Here is a 9,227-nt window from a genome sequence, read left to right as displayed (position 1 = left end):
CACAGAGTTCGGGTTGTACCTTAAATGTCCCTGAAAGCTGTAAGGAGTTCTCTGCTGGGAGAGACGTAACCTGAAGGGCATTCCGGCTGCTCTGGCTGTGGCCTGGAGGGCGATGGAAGGCAGAGCCTACGCTGTGGCTGCTCCGGGTATCCAGATGCAGGGCTGTGGCAACTGAGACTGGGGTCATGGCTGTGCAGTTGAGGGGTGGGTGTGATGCTCCATCGGGGCCCGAAGGTGAGAAGAAGGAAGGCGTTTCTCCTGAGCAGTGGGGTGGATGGTGGCGGTGTTTCTGGAGAGGAGAAACAGGCAGAGCTGAGCAGGGGACATGGGGAGATGGGCTTCTCCTGGGGACGCACAGGCAGGGGTGTTGGGGGCAGTCCGGTACCCGGGTTGGTGCTCAGAGGTGAGTGCCGGAGGGAGAGGGAACAGAACGGGGGACAGATGGGGGAGTGGGTTGTTGCTACAGCTGCTTGGAAGCAGCTCTTTGGGGTTCCTAGGTGGTGGGACCCCACACCGGGAGACCCGGCTGGCCCCGCCCCCCACCTTCCTGCAGTTTGGGGGACCGAGGAAGCTTGGGCAGGAAGAGGGGATGGAGGCAGCGTGGGCCGACTCCAGAGAGGACAGAAGGAGATCAGAGAAGTGGGGGAGAGAGTGAGGCCTGGACGCCCCTTCCTCTGTCTGTTGTCATGGCTGCCCAGGCCGAACAGAGTCACTGGCCACCTCCACCTCCAGGGGAGGCCAACTTGCTGTCAGGGACAGATATGGAACTCGGTGACCAGGTCCTGGCCCCGGGGACCCTCCTCTCTGTCACCTTCCCTCCTACTGAATGCTCAGCCTTCCTCTGCTGTCCATGACCCCAAACAGCCTGTAATTTCCAGTCCCCCCCCCCACTAGACGGTGAGGAGTTGAGGACACACAGTGTCTAGGCAACTCCTCCATCTTTCAAGCTCTCGGCCATGCATACTGGGTGCTTAATCAACATACTAGGGGCATTGAATTAAAAGTGCTTGATTCAGGGGTGCCTGGGTGGCTCAGTTGGTTAAGCATCTCCCTTCCGCTCAGGTCATGATCCCAGGGTCCTAGGATCGAGCCCTCATCAGGCTCCCTGATCATTGGGAGGCCTGTTTCTCTCTCTCCTCTGCCCCTCCCCCTTGCTCGTGCTCCCTCTCTGGCAAATAAATAAAATCTTAAAAAAAAAAAAGTGCTTGATTCATATTTCTCAAGCTAGGATTGAGATCTCTCTGTCTCTGTCTCTGTGAGGAGATGCTCAGGGTAGAGGTAGGGGGGGTTTTCAGGAGACCTAACCCTGCTCTGGATGGGTGAGGGAGTGTTCTCTCCCCAGGTTCCAGACTGCAAAAGGCACCAGCCAGCCTGTCCCCAGCGGCCTCTCTCTGGATCAGTCAGCCACGGCTGGCAAGAACAGGGACCCTTCCCCGGGCACCCACGGTGTGGCCGGCACTGGGGGTGGGGCACGGGCGCGTCACCCGCATTAATCATGTCAGCCACTTCTCTCAGCATCCCCAGGACGTGGTTTGGGGGTACATCCAGAAGGTCTCAAGAAGGGCACTCAAGAGGGCCAAGTGATTTCCCAAGGACGTTCAGCAAGGTCAAGGTGGGCTTGCCTGCCCTCGGGGTCTCTGTTCCTGGTCACTGTGCCTCCAGGCTCTCAGAAGTGACTCTGCAGAGGAACCTTGGCAAAAGCCAGAGGCTCACAAGAGGAAGTGGCTTGACTCGGTGACTCTACTCCCTGGTACCCCCAGCCCTCACCCAGGTGCACAGAGCTCTCTCCTCTGTGATTCCCCACCGCCCCAGCCTGGGAGCCAAAGGCACAGGGTCTCTCGCCCAGAGACGGAGAGACACAACCCTCACAGCATTGCCAGTAACGGTTTACCCACTTGGCTTCCTGTTAGGTTTTTTTCTTCCTTCCCCGTAGGGGTGTCTCTTATCTTAAGCCTCTTAGAGGGGGCTGTGCTGGTCTGTTTACCATTTGGTGACAGTTGGTGCCAGAACCAGCCTCTTGGGGAAAATGAGGAGGGGGAAAAGCAAGCCCAGGAGGGCCCTGGGTCCAGACTGGACGGGACAAGCAGGCCCCATACAGTCAATGTCAAAGGTGTGTCCAGCTGTCCTGCCAGAGTCAGGCTCTATCTTCCAGACAGGGACAGTTGGGCAGGTGGAAGTGATTCGGTTCGCCCCAAGCTCCCTCCAGCTGTGGGGAAGAGGCTGGGGGGTTGCAAATAACCCCCCCAGATGGGTAACCGAGATGTGGTTGGGTCTGCTGGGCTGAGAGGTTTGCTTTGGCCCCTGAACTGGGAGCTCTGGGTTCTTCATGACAAATGCAAAGTAAGAGAATCCGTGACAGAAAATGACCCTTCCCCATTCTTTCACTTCCAGCAATCTTCCAGCAAAGAGGTCTTGATGCCCCTGGTGTGAGCTCTGTCTGACCTGGTGGTCCTGTTCTAAAGAGAATCTCGCATCCTCCTAGGGACCTCGAAGGTATAGCCCAGCCCTGGGCCTTGGGCCCCACACCACCCTGGGCCCCACCTTGCCCTTGTCAACCTGCCCAGAATGCTTGGCTGTCTGGGACCCTGTCCATACCTGCTCATCCCCACCCTGCCAGGCCCCAAAGCCCCAACCTCAGTTTCACCCAGGGTCCAGGTTCAAGGCTGACCCCAATCTGACTAATCCTGAACCTCTCTGTCGGTACCTCTCAACCTGTGCCATGTCTGGGCCACTTAAGGAACAGAGGCACAGAGTGAACAGAGAGGGAGAGCTCGCTTGGGTTCAATCGGGAGAAATGATCCTACAGCAGCCGGGCACAGAGGCATAGCCTGAGGCTGGACTGACCAAACTCTGACCGGTGATGGCAAAACAAACTCTCTTACCTGTTATCCAGAAACCGACTCCTACAGCCAGGTGAGGCTCAGAGAACCAGAGCCTTGGATCCCTGACTTAGAGTGAAGATGCCACAAAACACAGGCAAATGGTCTAAGTGGAATCCCACCCAGCCTACTCACCCACCAGACTGAGATATAGGAAGGAAGTCAGCGCTGAAGAGGGTCAAGCCATCTCTCAGACACTGCCTCCGGTCATGGTCACGTTAAAGGTCAGGTGTACAGGAAAAAGCAACACCTGAGGAGGAAGGAGAAATCGTGAGAACCCCAGCTGGCCGTCTTCATGGCCGTCCCCAGCGCCAGGCTGCCTCCCCTCCCCACAACCACGGTGGGCTGCACTGCCCCAAAGGTGCTCGAAGGAGGGCTGGGAAACCAGGGCAGGAAGGAGACAGCAGCAAGGGCAGGGAGATCACAGACCACCACGGTGAACACACATGGGGACCGCGTGTGTCCAGGGCTGTGGGTTACATGGAGACACCGAAGGGAAACTGACATGTGTGCAAGCCTCTGAAGTTATCCATTCCCCATTCATTCCTTCAACAAATATCTATCGAGCTGCTTCTAGGTATGTAGTCTAGGACAGAGATAAGAGTACAGACTCTTGGACCAAATGGCCCGAGTTCAGTCCCTGCTCTGTTTCTTTTTAAAATTGTTTTCTAATTGTGGTAAAACACACACAACACAGCACTTACCATCTTTACCGTGTTTAAGTGCACACTTGACCGTGATCTGTGCAGAGGGACTGTCTGAGCTTCTGGTTCCAACTAACAATATTTTTCCAGTGCTTTCTGTCTCCTTGTGGGCACAGGGACATAATGATATGGGCAGAAATCCTGGCCCTTGAGATTGTACCAGCTGTGTCTCTCCTGGGCAAAGTGAGGTCGTGTGTGTGTGTGTATAGGGGGTCCCCAGGGAAGAGAGTCCCTGCACTTCCCTCCTGTATCTTTCCCCTCAGTCTGCCTCCCTTTGAACATTGAGAAACTCAGGGACTCTTCGGGAAGCCTGAGTCAGCCTACAATGTGCTTTAACCCTGGAGTCAGGCGGGAATCCTGGGATGTGAGGGTGGGGAAGCTTGGGGGAGCCTCAAAGCGCCAGGGGCAGGGGGAGGCAGAGGGCTGGACCATTGGGGAAGGAAATCCCAGGGGAAAGGGGGACAGGTGGTGGGTATCGGGACAAAAGGGGCTCTACAGGGGATAGGAATGTTTGGGGCCTGTTTGGGGAGGGAGGGGCGTGTTGAAGACCCCAGAGATTAGAATGGCTGGGAAGGAGAAGGTTGCAGTGGGGGGGGCTCACCCCTAACCCTGAGGAGCAAAGGCCCCTTTCACTCCCCTGCCCCAGCCAAGCTGTGACTGCCCAGGAAAGTGGATCTGACCCAGCTCAGGAGACAAACGCTCACCCAGAAGACGTCATTGGCTCTGGAATGTAGAGACAGGGCTGGGAATGCAATGACAGCAGCCCAGGAACCCGCAGGACATCATGAGGGCTCCTCCTGTTCCCCACCCAGAGGCTGGTCCCTCTCCCTCCATCAGGGACGCACAGAGAACGACCAATGACAGGAAAAGACTCTTGGAATGTCCCCCCCCCCCCGGAAAAGCCCTGAAAATCCAGGCCCCTCGTTGTCCAGACTGGGAAACTGAGGCTCGGAGAGGGTGCCCCGCCCCCTCCCGTCCCCGCCCCCGCCCCGCGCTTGTCCCCGCTCCGCCCGCGCCGGGCAGGGGGCGCCCTTCCCCGCCGCCGAGCCCCGCGGCCGCCCGCGTCCGGCAGGTCCCCGAAGGAAAGCCCTCTTAAAGAGTTTTTCCTTTCGCGTGAACTCACCGCCTCCAACCAGCCGCGCGGTCTCAAAGGTGAACAGCACGTAAATGCGTTGCAGATGTGCTTCCTTCCATTTTTGGCTACCGCGGGGCGCCTGCTAGCGGCGGCGGCCGCCCCGGCGCGATCCAGGCCGCGTTTTCCGTCCCGCCCGCCAACTTTCTCAAGCTGTAGTTATTTGATAATGATTTTTTTTTTTCCCCAAACCTCTCCCAATAATTGTTATCCACCCCGCCCAGTGCAGTTCAGGTGATGGGCACAGACTGCAGACGCCTCCTCCTCCCGGTGCCCGGCGGGCGCCCAGGAGGGTGAGAAGGCACAGCCCAGGCACTTTCTGCAAAGCCAAGGTCAAGGGTCGGTGTCTAGGCTAGCCCAGCCTGGCAGGGAAGAACCCCCAGACGCCCCCATAACCCCCGGAGGCTTCCCTCCACTCCCACCCCATTACCAGGCCACCTCCCCAAAGCCCACTCTCCAGGGGTCCGGGCTGTCTGATGGATGACTGAACAGAGAGGGTATGCTGGGCGCAGAGCTCCACACTGCAAACATTTACTGGACACCTGCTGTATGCCCAGGCCCTGAGAAAAGCCCTGGTCTCAAGGACAAGCAGTAACAGCGCCTGCCTCCAGGGTTCCCAGTCCAGAGGAGACTGGGACCACACATCCCTTCCCTGGAAAGATGAGAAGGTTTCCAGGGCGGGATTCGGGGCGGAAGCTGCTCAGAGTGGCAGAGCTGGAAAGGTGGGCTTGGCACCCTCCCCCCCAACAAGGCCCCGAGGTAGAGGTTCCACACTCTCCTCCCTTAACCTTCCGTCACCACCAGTCTGGGTGGAGGTCTCTTCTAAGAAGCTATAGGGCTCAGAAAATCGGGTCACACAGGTCAGGGTAGACAGGCAGAGCCCCAGACCGTTAGGGGACTCTGAAGCCACCCAAGCAGATGGCTGAGAGGCAAGGCCAGGTGTCCCTTTGGGAGTTCAACCCCCAAGGGAGGAGCCAGGTGAGCTCTTGCTTCCCCATTTGAGGGCCACACGTGTTTCTGATGTTCAAGTACAGTGGTTTGATGGGGCCCTTTGCTGGGGGAAAGCCCAACATTCTTTGGTTAAACCTGAATGAACTTTGTTTTTACCTTGATACATTTGGGGTGGAATCCTGACAGCCAGCCGCGGGAGGGGCAGAAGGAAGAAGTGAAGGAAGGTGGAGAGGCAGCATTGGGGTGCTGAGAAGAAAGGGGTGCTGGCTTTAAGGCCAGAGGTCCGAGGGTTCTGCCCTTCCATTCCCCTCACTGCTGGCTCTTCCACAAGCCCTCTCCAGCCTCTGGAAACGTGGTGCCCAGCACGTCCCCTACCCGGTGGACGGGCTCAGAGGCACAATGTTCTCAAGGGTGACCGGTCAATCCCAGTGAATCCCAGGGTAGCTGAGGGGGGCAGCATGGGGGGCGTTGCACTTGCCTCTTTCACAGACCTGCCCCTCCCCCCACCAAGTGGTGGGACCCCCTCTTCGAACCCTGGAGAAATCCCCCTCTTCCTGTCTCCCTGGGTCCAGTGGGGGCCCTCACAGCCCTCCAGGAGGGGGGCTCCCAGAGCCACCTCCCCTCCCAGTCCAGCCTGGAGGAGCGGCGTCAGCTGCAGGGCCAGAGGCCCCCTGTCTGCAAAGAAGCAGGATTTATCTCAGGGTGGGGAGGTCCGGGGCCCCGGAGTCCTAGATCATCATTAGTTCCATCAAAGAGGCGGCTGTGATCTGAAGGGGCAAAGAGCCATGGCGTCCAAATTGGAAACAGGCTGGTGGGCTACGGGGCAGAGGCCGGGCTGAGAGAGGGCTCCGGCCTCCCCCGGGGAGCCCGGGACACCAGAGGAGTCCCACAGACAGTGCACAGGAAGAGGAGGAGGAGGGAAGAGAAAACATTCCACTCGGGCTCCAGGGAGGAGAGCAGAGTGAGATGGAACGGAGCCAAGTCTGCGAGTCAAGGCGACCTCCCTAAGGGGGCGGCCAGAGAAGGCGGCCAACCCCACGCGCGACCCGAGGGCCTGCTGTGGGTCTGGCCCCATGCCTCACGCCCGTGTGTGCATCCTGTCGAGCTGTCCACAGGAAGAGAAAGCGCTGCCTTTGCTTTACAGATGGGGAAACTGAGGCTAACAGGGGAGAGAACAGATGTGCCCAGGATCAGCCAGCCCAGGCGCCTTGCTCTCCCAGACCTCACACCTCCCAGAAAAGGCAGAGCAGAAGAGAGAGCGGCTCCCGAGGCTCCCCACCCTCCAGTCTCCCCGCCTGGGCCCAGCCTCGAGCAGCGGCCCAAGTTTAAACTCCAGGTGTAACACTAAGCTAGAGAAGACAGAAACAGCTGCTTCTTCTTCTTCTTCTTCTTCTTCTTCTTCTTCTTCTTCTTCTTCTTCTTTTTAAAGATTTATTTATTTATTTATTTGACAGATCACAAGTAAGCAGAGAGGCAGGCAGAGAGAGAGAGAGAAGAGGAAGCAGGCTCCCCACTGAGCAGAGAGCCTGATGCGGGGCTCGATCCCAGGACTCTGGGATCATGACCTGAGCCGAAGGCAGAGGCTTTAACCCACTGAGCCACCCAGGCGCCCCCAGAAACAGCTTCTAAATACTGGAAAGTGCTGATACACCAGACAGAAATGGAAAACAAATCGGAAAGATGTCTCCTCGATTCTAGGGCTCTTTGCTAATGAATACCTTCTTCCTAGAAGTACCCCCAGCCCCGATTCCAGAGCATGTCCTCTAAGCTCAGGCTTCCAGGGGCCTCCAGACCCCTGACCCCCATTCCTCCCACAAGCCCCTGTCCAGAGGATAGAGAGCACCTGGAGGTGCTCTCGGCTCTCGCAGGGCGCTGACCCCTGTGGGCCCCTGGATGGAGTTCCACCCGCCGTGGGCTCCAGGGCCCCACCTGGGAGTAAGGCCTCTGTCCCCAAAGGGGCCGCAAGACAGGAAGGACATCAAAATGCTATAAAGGGAGGGGCGCCTGGGTGGCTCAGTGGGTTAAAGCCTCTGCTTCAGGGTCCTGGGATCGAGCCTCATGTCGGGCTTTCTGCTCGGCGGGGAGTCTGCTTCCTTTCCTCTGTCTCTGCCTGCCTCTCTGCCTGCCTCTCTGCCTACGTGTGATCTCTGTCTGTCAAATAAATAAATAAAAATCTTTTTTTAAAAAATGCCATTAAGGGGAGCTAGAGCCAGAGAGTTGCTCAGGCTCCAAAGCCATCCCGAGGGAAGGGGGACAACAGATGAGCAACGAGACTTCAGCCCGCGGGCGTTCCAGAAATTGTACGGATAATGCTAAAAAAAAAAAATGGAACGTAGCCTAAACTTCCAAGAACAGGGAGCTAATTCTGTGTGACGGAATCCCCTGTCGCCGTTGCAAAAGACGCTCGTGGATGCAGTTCATCGACACAGGAGGTGCGTCACTATGACACGGGATTAAATGAGATAAGTCTGGGTAAGTGTCCGACCCACGAGAAATACAAACTCCTGACCGTGGGGGGTGTGTGATGAGAAGCAGGAAGGAAGTTATGTAGCTGGAATGTTCTCGATTCTGTAAGACAACGAAAGCACAGAAAAAGGAAGGGGGGGCATACAACGAAATACTGCCGAGTTGTGAGAGGAGAGATTTGTCTGTAATGAGCAGGGTTTTTATTTTTTTATTTTTTTTTAAAGATTTATTTATTTATTTATTTGACGGGGGGTGGGGGAGAGAGAGAGAGATCACAAGTAGGCAGAGAGGCAGGCAGAGAGAGAGGGGGATGCAGGCTCCCCGCTGAGCAGAGAGCCCGATATGGGGCTCGATCACAGGATCCTGAGATCATGACCCGAGCCGAAGGCAGTGGCTTAACCCACTGAGCCACCCAGGTGCCCCATGAGCAGGGTTTTTAAAATTCATTTTAATTTAATTATTCACAGCACTTTAATTTGAAAAACTTCAAACATACAGCAAAATCAATACCTCTTCCTAGGTTCTACATATATATGTATACATATATATATATATGTATATATATATGTAATTTTTTAAAGAGATTTTATGTGTTTACTTGAGAGAGAGAGCATGAGCAGTGGTGAGAGACAGAGAGGGGGGAAGCAGGTTTCCCACTGAACAGGGAGCCTGAAGCAGGGCTCCATTGCAGGACCCTGAGATCATGACCTGAGCCAAAGTCAGATGCCTAACCCACTGAGCCACCCAGATGCCCCCCACCACTAACTTTTTATTATGATTTATCATGTATCCATCTGCCTAATCTCTTCCTCTATCCATCCATAAATCGGTGTGTTTTTTTTTAACGCATTTTAAGTAAATTGCAGGCAACAGTACCTTCACCCTAAATACTTTAATAACGTGAATGTCAGGAGGAATGGTGTGTGAGAGCTACCGGGAGGATGGCGGCTGTCCTTGGCTCTCAGAGCAGGTTCGGGGTGAGGCCAGGCCCTACTGTCTTACTCTCTGCATGGCCTTGCATCCCTGGAGTCCTGTGGTTTCTCTCCACCTGAGGCAGGAATAATGAGATGGAAATAAATCTCTCTTCTGGTCCTC

At 56.2% G+C, this 9,227-nt stretch overlaps 1 long non-coding RNA gene across 1 annotated transcript; it reads right to left on the bottom strand.

Annotated features, from left to right (window-relative positions):
- Nucleotides 1-211: 211 nt before the first annotated feature.
- Nucleotides 212-4,806, bottom strand: LOC125090137 (uncharacterized). Its single transcript, XR_007124210.1, has 3 exons — nucleotides 4,707-4,806; nucleotides 3,015-3,129; nucleotides 212-289 (listed from the first exon to the last, which is right to left on the bottom strand). It is a non-coding gene; the product is annotated as an uncharacterized LOC125090137 (long non-coding RNA).
- Between the last annotated feature and the right edge of the window lie 4,421 nt (nucleotides 4,807-9,227).

This window comes from Lutra lutra, chromosome 18, assembly GCF_902655055.1.
Source record: "Lutra lutra chromosome 18, mLutLut1.2, whole genome shotgun sequence".
Lineage (NCBI taxonomy): Eukaryota > Metazoa > Chordata > Mammalia > Carnivora > Mustelidae > Lutra > Lutra lutra.
Note: the sequence above shows the minus strand (reverse complement) of the source record. Positions and strands in the feature narration are given on the sequence as shown.